The sequence below is a fragment of the Tripterygium wilfordii genome, chromosome 21, assembly GCF_013401445.1.
Source record: "Tripterygium wilfordii isolate XIE 37 chromosome 21, ASM1340144v1, whole genome shotgun sequence".
Taxonomy (NCBI): Eukaryota; Viridiplantae; Streptophyta; class Magnoliopsida; order Celastrales; family Celastraceae; genus Tripterygium; species Tripterygium wilfordii.
Genome location: NC_052252.1, coordinates 11,538,818 through 11,558,671, shown reverse-complemented (window position 1 = coordinate 11,558,671; position 19,854 = coordinate 11,538,818).

The following is a 19,854-nucleotide window of genomic DNA, read 5'->3' as shown; positions in this document are numbered from 1 at the left end:
GTCATCTTCCCACGATCTTCCACCAGAAGCAACCAAGGATGATAATCGCCATCTCCTTCCATCAACAACTTGCATGAAGCCTACATTCTAGGGGAGTGGGACGAGTTCAATGTTCTTAGTGCTCCAACAGCCTACATGAAGGAGGACCACGATCTGGATCCATCACCATGATCCACATAATCTGAAAACATAAAGGTTACATGAGAATCTGGGCTAGTATCATAAGAAGTGTAGACCCAAAAGTCTGCAATCAATTTATAATGTCGAGCGAGGCCTTCAACAACCCTGCAAGATTTCACAAGAGTCAACTATGAAGCTTAACACCGGTGTGGTGCTGGTCGCGAAAACTCCGACAGTCAAGTCAGTTGATTTAAGGATAATTTATAGTTAGAGAAGTAAAATGCTATTTTAGAGAGAGCGACAAATACCAAGTAGCTGAGAGCGTAAATGAGAAGGGGTCTCCCCTATTTATAGTGCTCTGAACCACGTAGTTAGCATGTGTTGACCGTACAAACGAACCTTGAGATTTGATTGGGCCTAAGGCTTGTGGGGATCTTCCCGCGGTGCATGGGCTTGGGGACTTCGAAATGCATATATTGGTTTTTGAGGTCCGATTAGGACTATCAATATCGACGGGTCTCTCCGCAGGTTGGGCTTGACCCGGATCCTTATGGTCTAGCGTCGAGTGGATATTGGGCCTTGTCCTGCATGACTTGGACCCCTTAACTTGATACCTGTCATTAGGCCCATTGAGATGGATGTTTGGAGTAGGCCATTTTTGGCCCATACAAGAACCAAGCAAGCAAGCAATTTCTCATGATCTACCACGACAAGACGTGCCAAGATCATGGCTAGAAGCTAGGAGATGTTGACCACCATGAAGACCAAGAAGACTATAAGAAGAAGAAGCAGAAGTTGCAACTACCCTACGTCAAACACAAACTCCGCGTCTCTAAACTTTATCATTTACTTAGCATGACTCCAGTCAATCATCTTTTTTGCTGACATAGTAGACTGGCAATTGTCGACCGTCTTCCTCTCTGACCAATACAGCACTAACGACCGTTTCAGAAACTGTAAGGTATAATAGAAGTGATTCACCCTGTTTTGGCTTGGAAAGTAGTGGTGCCGATACCAAATACTGCTTCAGCCGTTGCAAGGCTTCTTCCGATTCGACCGACCATTCAAAGTCCTTGGACTTGCGGAGAATGCTAAAGAAACTGTGGCACCAGTCGGACAAGCGGGAGATGAATCTGCTAAGGGCCGCTACTCTTCCAATCAGCTTTTGCACATCCTTCCTATTCCTCGACGATGGGATATGGAGAACCGACCAAATTTGGTCCGGATTTGCTTCTATTCCCCTATGAGTCACCATGTAACCAAGGAACTTTCCGACGACACTCCAAAAGAGCATTTGGTTGGGTTTAACTTCATGTTGTACTTTCGAAGTACTTCGAACGCCTCTCGTAGGTGCTCCAGATGGCATTCAGCTTTCAAGGATTTCACCAGCATGTCATCGATGTAGACCTCCATAGTTTTACCCAACATAGCAGCGAACATTTTGTTGACCAACCCTTGGTATGTCGATCTTGCATTCTTCAAACTGAAAGGCATAACTTTATAACAGAAAATACCTCTTTCAGTGATGAATGATGTTTTCTCTTGGTCGTTCGGATGCATGAGAATTTGGCTGTAGCCTGAGAAAGCTTCTATGAAACTGAGGAGTTCATGCCCGCAATAAAATCGACTAGCATATCGATGTGTGGGAAAGGGAAAGGATCCTTGGGACATGCTTTGTTCAAATCAATGAAGTCGATGCAAACCCTCCATTTTCCGCTCTTCTTTTTAACCACAACTACATTCGCTAACCAATCCGGATATTGGACTTCACGAACGAAGCCTGTGTCAATAAGTTTATGGACTTCCTCGTTGATAATATGGTTGAGCTCGAGCGCAAACTTTCTTCTCTTCTGCCTGACAGGTTCGTGATCTGGATCAACCTGGAGTCTATGCATAGCCACCTCTGGATCTATTCCAACCATATCGGCGTGCGACCATGCGAAGCAGTCATGATTCTCCGTAAGAAACTCAATTAGCTTTGTTCGGATATCATACTCAAGGCGTGCGCCGATTTGTACTTTGTGGTCTGGGTGGTCCGGATGGATTTGTGTGTCATCCAACTCCTCCATGTCTGGCGTACGTCGATCGACTGGAGCAACTTGGTCTACCGAGGATGTCAGGTCCTGTAATTGCTATAAGTCACTCGTCTTGCCTCTCAAGGCACTAGTGTAGCAGTTTCGGGAAGCAAGCTGCTCTCCCCTAATCTCCTTGACCCCCCATTTGGTAGGGAAGAGTATCAGTTGATGGTATGTGGAAGGTACTGCTTTCATCTCATGGATCCATGGTCGCCCGAGTATGATGTTATACGAGGACACTTTATTCAGGACGACAAAATTTGTGTTCAGATTTATTCCCTCTGAGTAAACTGGCAAGACAATTTCTCCCAAGCTATAAACCTGCTCTCCGCTGAACCCCAGAAGTTCGGTCGACCGATCGACTATATGAGCTTCGTCAATTTCCATCGCCTTGAGACAGCTTAGGAAGAGCACATTCGTCGAGCTGTCATTGTCAATTAAGACACGTTTAATCGTATAATTTGCAACTAGAATAGAGATTACCAGAGCATCGTGATGAGGATTGAGTAATTGTGTAGCTTCGTCATCGATGAAACTTATCATTTGACCGGACGGCAGAGTGATTGGTCCAGTCGAGCGTAAGAGTGGATTGACAGCTTTTCGCGCATTCTTCTTTGCAGCCGAATGCGATATACCACTGATCTCGGATCCCCCAATGATTACTCCAACCGACCCTTTTGGTTTGGGGTGAACCGGTGGGGTCAGTTCTCGCTCCTTCCTTCTGGCCATGGTTTCTTCCCTTTTTCAGTTAGTACATCCTTGAGATGTCCACGGTTCAACAGCTCAATAACCTCATCATGCAAGCCCCAACAATCTCGAGTAGTGTGGCCGTGGTCTTGGTGGAAATCACACCATTTTGATGAGTCCCTTCGATCTGTCGATGACCTCATTTTGCTGGGCCACTGCACTTTGTTCCCCAAGCTCTTGAGAGTGGAGATCATTTCGGTCGGTTCAATATTAAACGCGTATTTCGGTTTCCGAAAGCCGGATGAAACAGATCAAGATCGATCGAATTGTCGCCTATCCTGGCGTGATCGCTCTGACCCGCGGGGTCGATGATCTGGGCTTCGGTCTCTGCCTGCCCCCGGATGCCCGGTGTTTTTTCTGATCGAAGATAGGGGCTGGTTGCTTTCATCTTCATCCCATTTCACCTAAGCCCACGCTCAAGCTAGCACATCTTCCATGTTGATGCACGAAAATTTCATCAATTCATTGTAGAGTTCGTCGGAGGAAGACAAAACCTTTCTGAAAGCCATGATAGCTGTTTCCATATTGCAATTGGAGATCAAAACCTTTTCCGCCAAGAAGCGACCAATGTATGAACGAAGAGATTCATCCATTCCGCGTTTAATCTTATAAAGGTCGTCTGAGGCCTTGGGTAGCCTCCTGCTGCTAGCAAATTCTTCGATGAAAAGGTCTGTCAACTGGGCGAACGAATTGATAGAAGCATTAGGGAGATTGATGAACCACTGTAGGGCCGGACCGATAAGACAACACCCAAACGCTTTGCACATGCACGCTTCGTGCGACTCCCTCGACACCGTGAAGGTAAGCATCCTCTGTCTATACTGAGCCATATGGTGTCCGGATCACTGGTTCCATCAAAAGATCGCATGTTAGGGAGATGGAATTTTTTCGACATTTCCACCAGAGCGATGCAATCGGTGAATGGGGAATAAGGATAACTGTCAGGCAAGCTTTTTCAGATCGGCAATGGTACTCTGGGAAGTCGCCTGAGGAATGTCTCAACTTCGGCCAGCCTCTGGGCATCGGTTAACCCCTCAGAGGAGTAAGACAACCCAGCACTGTTAGTGATGGTCGAATGCACTGGTGGGGGCGGAGGGAGCTCATGCATTATATTAGATCGTTCGCCGATCGATAGAGGAAGGCTCGAGGTGTTAAATGACTGAGAACGCGGTTGGCAAGAAGTCCCAGCTGGATTGGGAGAGTCAAGCGACTGCATTGAGCCGATGTTGAGACGAACCTGGGAGGTCGGAGGCGGCGTGGAAAGCTGAGCCATCAACTGTTCCACCTTACTTCTTAAGGCCATATTTTTCACTCGGATGGAGGCATTCTCGGCCTTTACTGTAGCCTTATCTTCCGCCATTTGAGCCTTCAGTGCAGCCAGCTGAGTAACGAAATCGTTTGAATCGTCAGAAGACATAGTAAGGTGATGAGTCGACCGAAAGGATTTGATCTAACCGAATGATTGTCAAGGCCCCATGGTGGGCGCCAAATTATAGATCCTAAAATCTGCAATCAATTTGTTGTCGTCGATCGAGGCCTATGACAACCCTGCAAAATCAAAGAACGTTGACCGTCAAACTTGGACACCAGTGTGGTGTCGAACAAACAAGCTCCGACGGTCAAGTCAGTCAACGGTGGGAGATATTTAAGTGAGAGAAGTGAAAGGCTTTTAGAAAGAGAGAGAGAGATACAAGGTGGTTGAGAGAGTAAATGATGAGGACCCCTCCTCTATTTATAGTGTTTCCCACTCACGTGGTTAGCGCATGTTGACCGTACGGATGAGCTTCCTTGTTGGGCCGTGTTTGGGCCCGTGGCCCATTCTGATACATACAGGATATCGTGGCCTTTAGATGGCTTTGCACCCAATATGGATATGGGCCTTGGGCTTTAACCAATACTTGGGCCAGATAGGCCGTCGGATGCATATATGGACCGATCCAACCAGGGCCCACGCCAGGCCTTAGGCTGTGTACTCAAATACTTTAGGACCAACTGTTTTTGGCCCATACAGACAGCTAGATAGCATTGTAGTACTCGACTCCACACTTGTTGTTGTGAAGAGATTCACTGAAATAGTAAGGCAGGTCTCTCAAGGACAAAAAATTTATCCATGGTGGTATGATACTTTCAGTATCTCTAACTAATTAATATCACTCAGATTAGTACTCAGCCAGGCAAGAGCTAGTTTGCTGTCAAAAAGGAAACATGAGAAATCATCCACGATTGTGAAATCCTAGTAGAAGTAAGAAAAACAATATCTAAACTCATAACTTAAGGTAGTCACTCATTTGTATTGCAGGTTAAAACAACCAAGATCAGAAGAGTTGGAGTTGGGGTTGCGGTTCAGATGAAGAGGTTTGAAGTATGCCCACAACCAGAGTTGCATAATCTAGAAATGACCCCGACAGCTTTTAAAACAATATTTGATAAAGAACCTCATAGATTTGTACACAAGGGCCAAGACCATTGGATTGAAGGAGCACACAACGCTATGAGCCCAACACAAGGTGAGCCTGGTGAAGTTATGAGTGATATTTGAAGAGCCTACATAGAAGAATTTGTTGAGCAAAAAGATCAAGAACTAGGTATTCTCCTCTTCTGAGACAATTTCTTTGTTCTCTACATAGGTCTTGAGCCAATAAGAGTAGGACATATTCCTGACCCTGTGTAAGAGAAATAAACATCTTTAGAAGCTTCGATAACATTGTTAGCCTTTAGACCATCAAAACATATTCCCAACATAAAGGCTAAATCTTGAAGTGTGGGACTCATAATTTAGCTTTGAAGTGAAAAGAAATGGTCTACACGTCCCAAAATTAAGCGATGGCTTAGAGGAGGGCTTTATGTACATGGATCTTTTGCTCACTAATTAATAAGAAGTCATCAATACCTAATTTCTTCCACAATTTTTCCTAATGAATTTAGTGACCCAACTAGGCCCCATAACTTGCGTCCTTGGTAGGCCAAAGACGAATAGGGGAAGTCTTGAAAAAGGTGTTCCATGAATGAGAATGCTAGGAAGGGAGTTTTTGGTTGCAGAGGGGATAAAATCATTGAAGATACTCAGGGAAAGAGCTAGGAAAAGAAGGAGTCAGGCCAATGCTTTCAGGACCGAAGGCATGGATAGGTACTTGTAAAAAGGGTGAGCATTGATGAATATCCCCTCCTTTACAATGATTTACTAAAATTGGTTTTCAAGACTAGAGGCACGATGGCTGGAGCCAGGATTCGCCATGGCAAAAATGAGGGCATGATATAGAAGAAGACTCTAGAAGAAAGGGTATGAGAGAAAGTGGAGACAAAGAGGCATGAGAATAGATGAAATGGTTTCACTCTGTGAGAGTTCTTATGGAGGTGAATCGTCTGTAGTAAAAGCAGCTGTCTCTTCACTAATTGGCCTATGAGATGGTTTAAAATTCAAGAATTTACGCATTTAAGGGTTGGTTTCAAAAGTCAAAAAATTCAAATCCTTCTCCTTAAATAAGCAAAAGGTTTGAAAGGGGCATTGTTTGTACTTAAAATGACCTCCAATCACCTACTGATCTGTGACAACGTGGGGTCCATAATTGGCAATGGTCAACCAATCTCTAGTGGACACGTGGCACGTGCAAGGAGATTTTAGATTAATATTTATTCATTTTGCAAGAAAATGCGGTGTTAATTAAGTTGAAATCCAAGAGGCAGTTGCTAAAAAGCAGATTGTTTGAAGAGTGATGTCCAAAAGGCTACAAACAAAGGATTCATTCTCATAATTGTTTTAATTGTGATTTAAAATAGTTTGTTAAACATAAATCAAGATTTCAGCTGGATAAATGAAAGAAAGGTTTAGGAGAAATCAAAGTTTGAAACCTATACGTTCCTAAAATGTATTAAACATGTTCCCATCATTGATGCAATTTAAGACTGGATAGAGAGAGTAGCACTGGTAACAGTGCACAGGAAGTCAGATCCAACTGATGTGTGCCTCATTGAACTGGGAGGGACAATGGATAGATAAGCACATGCTAATTTAGTCACTTGCTTTATATATGTTCATTGGTCTGTCTGTAGGTGATGATTCTTTCGATGTAGTAGACATTGAATCCATGCCATTCATTGAGGCTCTAAGTCAATTCTCATGGATAAAGTTCTTTTTGTACACCAAATTCAATTCTTTGATGGAAAATTTACACTTGTGATTGAACTAAAATCGTTGGATAGTATCTTATGCAATTGAGTCTTCTCAACAACAGTCCTTACGTTTTCCTTTCATGTTGTCAGTGCTCTGTTTATTATGGTGGTGTTTTTTTGATTGTTTTCTTTGGACATTCAGTTCCATGCATTTGATTAATCGTTCATTTGCTTTGTTGTTGGTTTTGTTTTTTTTTTCCTTTTATGTTTGTCTTTTTTTGTTGATTGCTTTGTTGGTATTTGTTTTCAAGGATTATTGACTTTTGATTTACTATTTGTCCTTCTTTGGTGTTATCCTTATTGAGCATAATGTTAGGCAATCTTACTATTTCTTTGCTCTTTTTTTTGTGTCTTTTTAGCGTCTTTCTTTATATTGCGTTACGGTAAATGTGGGAATAGGAACTTTGTGAAATGAAATTATAGGTGACTAAAATATAGATCAATGATGGATTAATTGGAGGCCAAATCAGACCCGGTAAATTATAGGAGATTTGAATGTTTGAAGGAGAAAAGAGAGAATCTAGGTCTCTCCATTCACATCCAGCCACTATAAACATAGAACTATTTTTAGGCTAAACCAACTTTTATACCCTCGAAGTTGCACACGTTTCTCGCTTCTGTCCTTAAAGTTTAAAACTTGCCCCAAATATCCTTAAAGTTTTAAAAAGCTATCCAAATCTATCCCGATCCATATTTTTCTACAATATCCTTGACAAAAATTACCGACGTGGCAATTTGAGTCCAACGTGGCATAACTGATGTATTTAAAAGACAAATAAATAAAAGAAAAAAGCCACATATGAAGGGAAAAAAAAGCCAAATGAAATTAAAAAAAACAAAAGAAAAGAAAAAGGGATGCTTATCTTCTTCATCTGGAGGCGCAATCCTCAATGGAGGGTATTTGCACCCAGATCTGTTGAGGACCAATATGAGACGAATCACGCAAGAACACCATCCAAGTGAACATATCTACAACCAATGCCCACCACGTGATGATGCTCAGCTGCTACCGTCGGTCCGCCGCCACCATCAACCCCTTTCATCTAGGCCCCTCTCTTTGCAACCCATACAATGATGTAAGTGCCTAACTAGAACACATGGTGCTGCTGTGGACTGATTCGACTCAGTTTCCTGCAATCGTTGTCCAAAGAAAGAGACTATGTTCGGTGCCAGAATCTGTTGAATGACTTCCTGCACTCCCAATTTCACAATTTCGTTCACTCTCTACACTATAAATTCTCTCTGAACTCGATTAAAACCCCTTTGACTCACAACAACAGTACATAACGATAATGGGTATTATACTAGAAGAGATTCTTGATTTGTTAGGTGATTTTAGGGATTCTCGATTCATGGTTTTGTATTGGAAGAGATTCTCGATTTGTTAGGTAATTTTTTTAAAATTTGTATTTTTTAATGACATGTAAATTGTTTTAATTATAATAATGATGTGGATAATCTAGGCTAGAGCTTCGGTTGCCAGATGAGCATTTTCCAGATTTCATTCATCGGTACAGTGATTTTGGGACATAAACCATTAGCTTTTTGAAATTTTAAGGATATTTTGGGTGAATTTTAAACTTCAATGACATAAACGAGAAAAGTGTGAAACTTTAAGGGTATAAAAGTTGGTTTAACCCTATTTTTTACTACATGGGTTCATGAGTGAATTTTAGTTAAAACTGCAACAAAATAATGGATTAGAAGTTTTCCATGGGTAAACATAGAAACTAACGTATATTGTTACATTACATGACCAAAAAGATAGATTACATAGCCAAAAAAATAGAGCAAGATTCAAATATTGCGAGCTTCCTTCAAAAATCTATCACTACAAGAAAAAGGGTCTTAGATGATAAAAAAACACTGTCATAAAAGGGGATGCATGACAGAGTTTGTTTCTATCATGTATGTCACTGTCATCCTTTTATGACAAAAAAAAACTTTGTCATGCATTAATGATATAATTTAATAATCATAAATCTATCATAGCAAGAAATTAATTTCGGTTAATATTTTGGCGGGAGTTGACTTTTTTTTACGGGTATTGACTTTTTAAGTTTGATTTTTTGGCAAGAAAATGAAATATTTTTAAAAAATTTTGATTTAATTTTGGTGTCAAAATTAGTTGATTTTAGCGCTAAAATTTTCAATTCAGTATTTTTGTGACTGGTTTTTTCTGTCACGAGATTAAAAATTATTTTAAAATAAATATTATTTTTTAATTTTATTTATTTATTCCTGTATTTGAAATTCATTTACAAATTTGACATATGAAATTAAAATTAAATTGGACATAAAATTGAATCCAAAAGCATTATAATTTATAATATACTGCATAATATTACATAACATTCAATATAAGGAAAATAGTCTCATCTTAAGCAACAGATTCCCAAACTTTATATCTCAAGTACTTTAAGTCACAAAACCATTCCATGCATGCTAAACAAGAGATAATTCGCAACAACCTATCAAACAAGACACAATTTCCAGCAACCTATCAAAGTTTATCAAAGTTTTCACAAACCAAAGAAGAAGAAAACCATTCCTAGCCAAGGAAATGCAGCAGCTCCTCCCATTCCCAGAAAGGTCCTTAAACAATGCACAGAGGAAAGAAATTAACCAAAATGAACATCAAAACAAACTACGTACATCAATGAAGCAAAATAAACATTATGGGATAATACTTTAAAATTTCTAGAGTAAACTCATCATTTCAAAATAATCCCAAGGCAATGCAAAATCCTGTTTTAGTTACCCAACTAGACCATTTGCATATTTTAAAGGGTGACCTCAATTCAGATATATAGTCTGATAACCTAAATACATCAATGAAACAAGGTTTATCTCAAACAAGAATCCACCAGCAGCTCAAGTTTTTGCTAAACAAGTCATCTAACAGTCATTAGTCCTTACATCAAAGTGGAAACCAGCATGTGAAATCAAATAACTCACTGGAAACCTGCATCTGAACTCAAATACCAGAGACGCCTCATGTTTTGAACATTTTTCAACCTAAAAACTAGCATCTGAGCTCAAATAAAAAAGCATCTGAAATCAAATAACTCAAACTGGAAACCAGCATCTGAACTCAAATACCAGAGACTCCTCATGTTTTGAACATTTTTCAACCCAAAAGCCAACATATGAACTCAAATAATTTAAAAGGCATTTGAAATCAAATAACTCAAATTGAAAACCAACATCTGAACTCAAATACCAAAGACTCCTCATGTTTGGAACATTTTTCAACCCAAAAACCAGCATCTGAACTCAAATAGTCTAACTTAGCATTTGAAATCAATTAACTCAAACTGGAAACCAGCATCTGAACTCAAATACCAGAGCTTTTCTGCTAGTAGCACATTTTTCCTTTTTCTAAGATGTCTATGTATGGTATCGCAATTTATACTAACCGTTTTGGTGATGTGTTGATGATTTCCGAACAATAATTAACCTACTCCAAACGAACCTCATCGATTTCAGCCTGAGTGTGCACCGTCTTTCCATTGAACTGATAGGCACAACATAAAAGCCATCAAAGTTATAAAACAATGTTATACATGGTATAAACCAAACGTATGATATCTTATTCATCATTCATCAATAACTTACATCATTCATTAGCAAATAATGTCTGCTGTTATGTCCTTCATGTATCGCATCACATAATAGTCGCATTCCATATTTCCTGGTTGTGTGGGTATCTATTCACAGTTAAACAAGAAAATGATAATTAGAAATATAACATGCTTTAGCTTAAAGTAATAGGCACACAATGTGGGTGTTTGGCAGTGCGTTTGCACTGCGTTCAGTTGCAACACATCTCACAGCATCACAGTTTTTTGTGACACGCCAAACAGCTTTTGCGTTCCAACTCACCTCACAGTACCACAGCTTTTTACCTCACAGCACCTCACCACACCTCACATTACTCCCTAACGCTTACAATGTATGTTGAATTGTCCTACGTAATCAAATTAGGTCAATTATTTTATTTTAGATTAATGTACAATATAAACATTAAGTGATTTTATATTAATATTATTAGTCATCTAATATAACCGTAATTTAGATACGTCAAACGCACCTCACAGCACCACACTGCACCGCACCACAGTTTTAAAAGTGATGCGCCAAACAGTTTTTTACGTTCCAACTCACCTCACAGCACCACAGTTTTATAACTCACAGCATCATACCACATCTCACAGCACCTCACAGCATTCCCAAACAAGCCCAATATTTACTTAAGGTAATCTGTTTTACCTTCACAATTCTCATCTTAGCATTGCAATTCCATCTTTCCTTACCAACCTCGACTGTGTACATTGTCATGGAGCCGTATGCATATTAAAGTACATGTAGTTAAGTATCTGAAATATAATGAACCAAATTGAAAATAAGAATGCAATCAAATAGAAAGAATACATACGCCTTAATCATATATTCCAAATCATGATCAAGATTATCTTGCCCCATAGGATCCAGATAAAACACTTCTTTTTTCACCACATCAATCACAAGTAAAATCCAATGGAAACTAAAATAGAAGAAAAGAAGAAGAAGAAAGTAAGTAATAGAGAAACCAACAGTTATGTTATAAAATCATCAATTATGAAAGACATGCTAAACTGAATGAAAATTGAAATAAGAACACTAAATTCAGACCTGGGATTGTATGGCATAAATAAGAATTGGCTTTTACTGGCCTTTTTCAGATGCTAACATAAATGCTCTATTCTGCGAGTATGAGCACTAGGTGGTGACACCGTACCCGGACATATGAATCCAAATTGTGTCATTCCATTCCTATTTAGGAGAAGAGAGTCATACAACAACCTAAAACAGTTGACACAAACATCATACTTAGACGGGTATCCCAACATCATATAAAACAATTAATGACTGCAAAATTACATTGATTTTGTACCTCTCTTTCTTAACTTATTGCTTTGTTTTCAAGTTAATCTTGGGTGTTTTACGTTATTTTTGTTTGCATTTCAGTTAACGAATCCTAGATGATGAATTATGTCAATGGTAATTTTGACAATGTTATTGGACATGTACATGCGAGTCTTGGTAATTTCAGCAAAATCTGCCACTGTTCAGTCCAGCCCACTTGTGAAGGTCACCATAAATCCTTTGAGAAGATCTGGGTTTTGTGTCATATACCGTTGGAAAGATATGGAAGTCTAGTTTATGAAGAATTTTTCCGAGCATTGTGGACAAAGTTATGACAGTTTGAATACGAACTGCGCAGGCCAGAAAATCAGAAATCCGGGCTCATACTTAACAATATTGGTTTGAGACTTCTTGAAAGCCCAAGGACGTTTCCAGCCTTTGAAGGAAACTAATAGTGCATCAATTTATGATTTGAATGAATCTTTGACTATTATGATACCATATTTCAGCTGGAGGAAATCTTTATGCAAGAGGAAACTAAAGGATTCTAATTCTACTAGGATTATATTGTTTCCTTTCATACGGATGACTTTAACCTAACCAAGGATGATATAAAAGGGGCTAGCATACACAGCAAGAGACGGGAGACCTAAGGGAGAGACTCGAAAAGCACATAAGGTGAGGATATTGGAGAGCAACATCACTACGAGAGAAGAAAGCAACAAGGTTCTTAAAAGGGGAATCCTCTTCACCAAGATTACTTTGTAAAGGGTGTTCTTTTTCTTAAGTTCTTGATGTTGTTCCTTCTTGAATTGTTGACGTTTCTATATATTATGTGTGGCTAAACTCTTTTACTAGGGATTCGATGTAGCCTAGCATGACTATTCTATGTCTTAATTAATTTGTTGCCAATTCAAGTTTCTAGTTTTATTCATTGTGCTTCATATATCATGTGTTGATTTAATGACTGATCACCATTATTTAGATACATGTTTGAGACAAGATTACACCACGATCAATGGGTAAACTTGATATAGCTCTTGTGAATGAATGAGATGTTGTTGACGCATGATCCATGCATAGACACTCTTGGTTCTTGATGTTCTTCTTGCACTCAATGCATTCTTGTTTGTAATCTTGACCACAATCAATGGCTAGATAACAAATTAAGAATAGTTTATCTTGACCACAATCAATGGCGTTTCATATTTTAAATAACAACGAACCTTAGAAACGAGAATTGAATCTTAACCAAATAAGACATAGAATAGGATTGCTATGGTGAAATCGAAGTCCTAGTTTGCATTCTCTTGATTTAAAACACCCTGAATCTTTCTAATATTCTTGCACTTTCTTGATTTTCAAATTCACACAACTTCTCTTTAATTTTCAGAAATAATGTAGTTTTATTTTTTTTATTATCTCGAGACGTTCTAATTGAGTAGGAATTGGAATTACTTGACAAAACTCTGTGGGATCGACCTCGCTATTGCATACCTATGCTATAATTGTATTCGTGCGCTTGCGAGTTAATTAAAATTACAACAACAATTAAGTGTAAAGCAAAATGAAAATGTCTTATGCAATGTATAGTTCAATAATGTTGACTCCTAATAGTTGCATCGTCAGCAATGCTTTGCACTCCATCATCCCAATATGAGCTTTAATCCCTTTTGCCTCAAATACACCCTCTGGCACAAGATATGGAATCCAGCCATCTTTAGGCAAGTGTGTCTCACACAACTTGGCAAACAATTGCAGCATTGGATGACTAATCTGGTGCCCCACCGTTGCCTGCCTAGTGTTTCATACATGCTGCACTACTACTTTCTTGCTTTCCAGCTTTTTCAGTCTTTCAACCCTTGCCATTGGATCCTCACTATTAGGTAATAAAACTTTCTCCTGAAACAATTGCTTTATAGCACTTCCAATCCCCTTTTTTTCTTTCTCATCTGCAACATCCGTTCGCAAGTTAGGGTTGAGTCTTGAACTTTTTCTTGGGTTGGCAGCAGGAATCAAAGATTTTCCTCTTTTCTTCATAGTTGTGATGTCATCCTTTTCATCAGGTCCTTCCCTATTTTCCACTACTCTTTGAAGTGAGGATTCTCTCTTTTTCACAGTTGAGTTGTCTAAATTACTAGGCTACTGCATTTTTACATATTCAAATATCAACAGTATAATCAAATAGCAGTAATAAGAAGAGATAAAGTAACCAAAGTGAAACCTAACAAAAAACAGATAAACTAACCTTATGTTCATCAACTCCATCCACCTTGTCCTTGTCCTTTTCTATGCAATCGTCATCACAAAATAAAGGAGATAGTGAGAAGGTGGAATTTTCTACATCTGAATATGGAGGTTTGTTCTTTAATATGTTCGTGATTTCTTCCCGTTGCTTTTCGATTGATTTCTTCCAAGCAAAAAGCTCAATCTGTTGATTTTCAATTGAGTAGCGAGGTACATTCACGCTGTGAAAGTACTTTGTAATGTTAACAAATTCACCAACACCTTCAAGTGACCAGCTTGAGGAAGCCTTCCCAGTGATTGTGCAAGTATGTGTCGTTTCTTCCATCGGACTCCAGCGACCCTTCTTCAACCTCCTATTTCAACTTCTCCTGTAACATAAAAAAGAAAGTAGTCATATTTCACCACATTAATGTGAGGGACAATGTTTAAGTTGCTCACAAGTTTGTTAACAATGTATGTAGTTTCGGGGTCGTATCCTCCATTTTTCATTCTCTGATCTCTCTTCTAAAGTTCATTTCTATCAACTAAATCTTCAGAAACACCAGTTTATGAGCACTGGTGGGTAAACATGTTACATTATTTTAATGTAGTAAATAAAATCTCTTAAAATAATTAAATTACCATAACATGAAAGCAACGTACCACATCTTTCATCAAACCAACATATCCTCTTCGACTGAGTCGATGATTGAACTTATATAAGGCCCTTTTCCCATTGTTCGTAGAACTAACTCTCTGTAGTAAAACATACATATTAGTTATTTCTTGTTATATGTAAAACATATATGAACAAGTGATGAATCGATCCTAAGTTGAATATATACACTTGAAAGTCATCAGATAAACGCTTATTGACAAACTCTCTCCAAACAAGTTTCTTAATTTGGGGATATTCAATGGGGGGCGTATATAGCAACTTCCGATCCCTAATGAATGGCATGTTGTTCTTTCTTGTCAGCACGTACTTGAAGTTACGAAATGCATGCCCAATTGACTATAACAGTGTCTTCTTACTGTTAGGATGAACAACAAAGCGTTCCTAATATCAATGATAACAAAATAGAAGTGAGAGTTAGTAAGTGAAGTTTACTAATAAATAAATGATGTATATTTATCACAGGTTGCCTATTCAGAGTATGTATTGTTGAACTTTACCTGAACAGACTCCCATAAGCGATCCTTTATCTCAAATGACACTTTACACCAATCTTTTTCGAGGATTGAAACCGAAGTATGAGCCAAGACTCCAAGATACGTACACAGCTCAGTGGCCTCATCACCTGTGGGAACTCTCATTGAATTATATTGTACCACTATCCTCCCCTTCGTCGTTCTTAATTTTTTATTCTGCCTGGCACTCCTATTGACACCTCTTTTCGGGTTACTGCTCTTTGGAACATCAGCACCTAGAACATCGTCACCTTGAACATCAAAACCTAGAACATCATCACCTTCAACAAATTTACCTTCAACTTTAGCATCTTCAGCGTCTTCGTTTTCATGGTCAAGCAGTTTATCATAATATGCAACCTCAAAATTATCCTCGTCATCAAAAGAACCCTTTCTTTTATCCATTTAACTACACCTGACAATTGTAAAACATAAATAACATAAGAACTTAAGCCACAACACATAATTAAAAGAAAAAAGCCATCACACACAAACATATACACAAAACACACAAGTAAACAATAAAATATTTAGGAATTTAATGATTACTCACTGCCAACAGGGTTCTACATAATGGTATTTCAACGTTCGATCCAAATTCCCTCTTCGGTATTTCGTGCGAAAATTTCTTGCTCGTCATCGACAGAATATAGAAAAGCATTAGTTGATAAATCAGAACAAAATAGAGGGTGTTCAGCAACATTATAATAGACATCATCTTCAATTCTTTGGTAGGGATCACCTCTACTGGGCATATGACATACAATAGACCATTTTGTTTCACTCTGATCAGGTACATAAAACACTTGATTGGCTTGAGAAGCCAATATAAATGGATCAGATTTATACCCTAACCAGTTTAAGTCCACTAAGATGAATCCATGTTCATCCTTCTTCACACCACCCCTATTTTGAACCCAATCACACTTCAACACAGGAATTTTTAACAAGTGGTAGTCAACAACCCATATCTCAACTATACCCTCATAAAATGTCATGTCACATGTTATAGGAATTTTATCTTTAGAAGCAGCAACATGCATGGCTTTCGCAACTAGAGTTACACCACTATTTTGAGTAACTCGGTTTGACTCTCGATCACGTGTTACAAAGTGAAAACCATTAATATCATAACCTGGTTGTTTATCTACGAAAGGAATAGGGCCTTGTGATATCCAACGTAAGGTATCCGATACAACAACACGATTTTCAATCAACGAGTACACCTAATAAGCACGAAGTGTATGTGAGCATTATTTTTTTAATGAGCAATAACAAACAAGTTAAATGAATACTGAACTTAAAACAAATGTTGAGCATAACCTTATCAGTTATTCAATCGGCAAAGATACGATTGTGTTCCTCTTGTAACCATTTTTCATTTTGATGTGGATGACAAGTTCTAAGTCATTCCACGTGTTCGCGGAAGGGAATTGAATATATCATACATTACACATGTTATCCAATATAGAGATTATACAAACATATTACATTACATGGAGGAAATTGAAGAGATTACCTAATGTATGGTTCAACTTTGTGTGTTGTGCAAAATGTACAAATGTGCTTGATCTAGTAAAGTTTGGTTAACTTTCTCTAGTTTTCCCATAGACAATGGCTTATCAATTGACAACTTTTGCACATGACCAGCTGGTAGCCCAATAGTAAGCATGTTTGACATGTATTCGGCAGAAAATTCTACTGCTTCCTCTACAATATAACTCTCAACTATGCATCCCTCAGGACGGTTACGATTTCGAGCATAGCCTTTAAGGTTTTTATGTATCTCTCAAAAGGATACATCCAGTGAAGATAGACAAGACCACATAGTCTAACTTTGTTGACTAAGTGCACAGTAAGATGAACCATAATGTCAAAAAGAGATGGGGGAAAACATTTTTCCAACAAACACAAAGTCACTACGATGTTCGTCTCCAATTTATCCAATATTGACACATCAACCATAGTTGCACACAAGGAATTGATGTAGAAACAAAACCTGATAATAGCATCTTTGACATGCTTTGGCAAAACACATTGAAGTGCAACGGGTAAGAGTTGTTCAATAAGAATATGGCAATCATGGGACTTTAGGCCTTGAAGTTTAAAGTCTTTCATTGACAGAAGATTCTTGATGTTTGACGAATACCCATCAGGAACCTTGATACTCTTCAAAGTTTTACAAAAGCTTGTCTTTTCATCTCTAGTTAATGTGTAAGAAGCTGAAGGAAGAAAGGTACGCTTACCTTTTACTAATGGTGCTAATTTGTCCCTCATTTTCATTGCCACAAGATCCTTCCTTGACTTAAGACCATCTTTGGTCTTTCCAAGAATGTGCAACAATGTTCCATAGATGCTCTCACACACATTTTTTTCGATGTGCATAACATCTAATTGATGTCGCTTCAATAAGTACTTCCAATAATCTAAATTATAGAATATGGATTTTTTCTTCCACCACACATGTTCATCATTGTCAATCCTATTGAGTTTTTTAGTGTTGTTCTTTCCCCATTCATGTTCAATAGACTCAACTAGCTGTAAAATCTCCTCGCCGCTCAACGATTTCGGAGCTCGGTCATGCTCTGTTGTGTTGTCATAGGCTTTCGCTTGGCGTCTGAATTCATTATTAGAAGGAAGCCACCGACGATGACCCATTTATGTATTTTTTTCTACTATGTTTCAGTCTACATTTGGGTGTGTTTCCACCATAATATGGACAGGCATTGTACCCTTTAACGGTGCAACCTGCTAAATTCTCATATGCTGGAAGGTCATTTATAGTCCATAGTAACACATCTCTTAAATTAAAGAATTCCTTTTTGTTGGCATCATAAGCATCTACCCCAACATCCAACAAAATTTATAAATCTTCTATCAAAGGAGCCAAGTACACATCAATGTCATTGCCTGGTTGTTGAGGACCAGAAATCAATAGAGACAACATCATAAATTTCTGTTTCATACACAACCATGGCGGAAGATTGTATGTTATAAGAAGAACTGGCTAACAACTATATGTACTACTAAAAGAGCTCTCTGGTTTGATTCCATCAGCTGATAGGGCAAGACAAAGATTTCTAGGATCCGATGCAAATGTAGGCCATTTCTCATCAAATAGCTTCCATGATGGTGAACCAGTTGGATGTCGGAGCTTACCATCAATGGCCCTCGCATTTGCATGCCAAGTCAAGTCCTTTGCAATTTGAGATGACTGAAACATACTCCTAAATCCTTATGTTTGCTTAATCCTGTAGTGACCCATCCGGACGACTACGAATGATGTCCGGATGGCTTTTCAGCTGTCCCACTTTATCAGCTACAAAATGTCCATTGTAACCCTATTTCTTGTAATACCAATGAGAAACACTCATAAGGGTAAAATTATACTAAAACAAATATATTTTTACTTTCGGTAAGTGCTAGATTAAAGGATATTGGGACCTCAATTTAGAGGTAGAGGTCCAATTATACAGGTATTTTTGACATCACTCCTAATGTTTACACGCTCCTGTTGTTTACATAGAGATGGTCAGTTTCTTACTTTCTTTGTTAGCAAAAACCGAGGGTAAAAACCATCTCGTCTCTCCAAAACAAAAGGCTAGAAAATGTTGTAATTGACGTTGTTAGAATAATAATGCCAAAAATATATGATGGAACCAAGAAAACCATTTTGTATTTAGAAATTACCTCCGGGCGCTATAGATTATTAGGAATGAAGTCAGTTTCACGTCTTAATTAACCGGCTTTAACAACACTAGCTCGTTGATTTTGATTGCCGACGCACCATTTAGTGTATTGTCTTTACATACTAATGCAGATTACAGTCTACAATGAATGCAAGCCAGTAGTGAAGTACTGTCTTTTCCTAAGCATCACGAGTTGGGTCACCTACTTTTGAATTTTTGCAGAAAATAAACATTGTGTGTGTGAGCAAATTCTCTCTGAAATTCAAGGGTTGATGGTAACTCTTCTAAAACCTAATTACTTAATTATGGATAGATAAATATAGGGTAGAAGAAAAGCCACGCCACACTGAAGCTAACATCTTTAACTTTTATTTACTTAACAATGATTTCCAAGACAAGAACAGATCAACACTCTTTTGCCTTTGCTTGTTATCACCGAACTGCTTATCCTTGGAGGGTTAAGAATGAGATTCTGGCAGTTTCTTCCTATCAATGACTGGACATTCCAAGAATCAGCTTCAACATTTTATTTGGACTGTTGCTGGCTTCACAAATATGACGCTACCTGCGAGAACGACAGAAAAAGAAAGATTATATTAGGAGAGAAAAGAACCAGTGTTTTACAAGCTTACTTCTGTTACTTGCTATTCTGAATTGGAATTGCAGGTGAACAAAAATGGAACATCCAGAAGCTAATGGAATTCCTATACCAGACAAGATCACCAAGG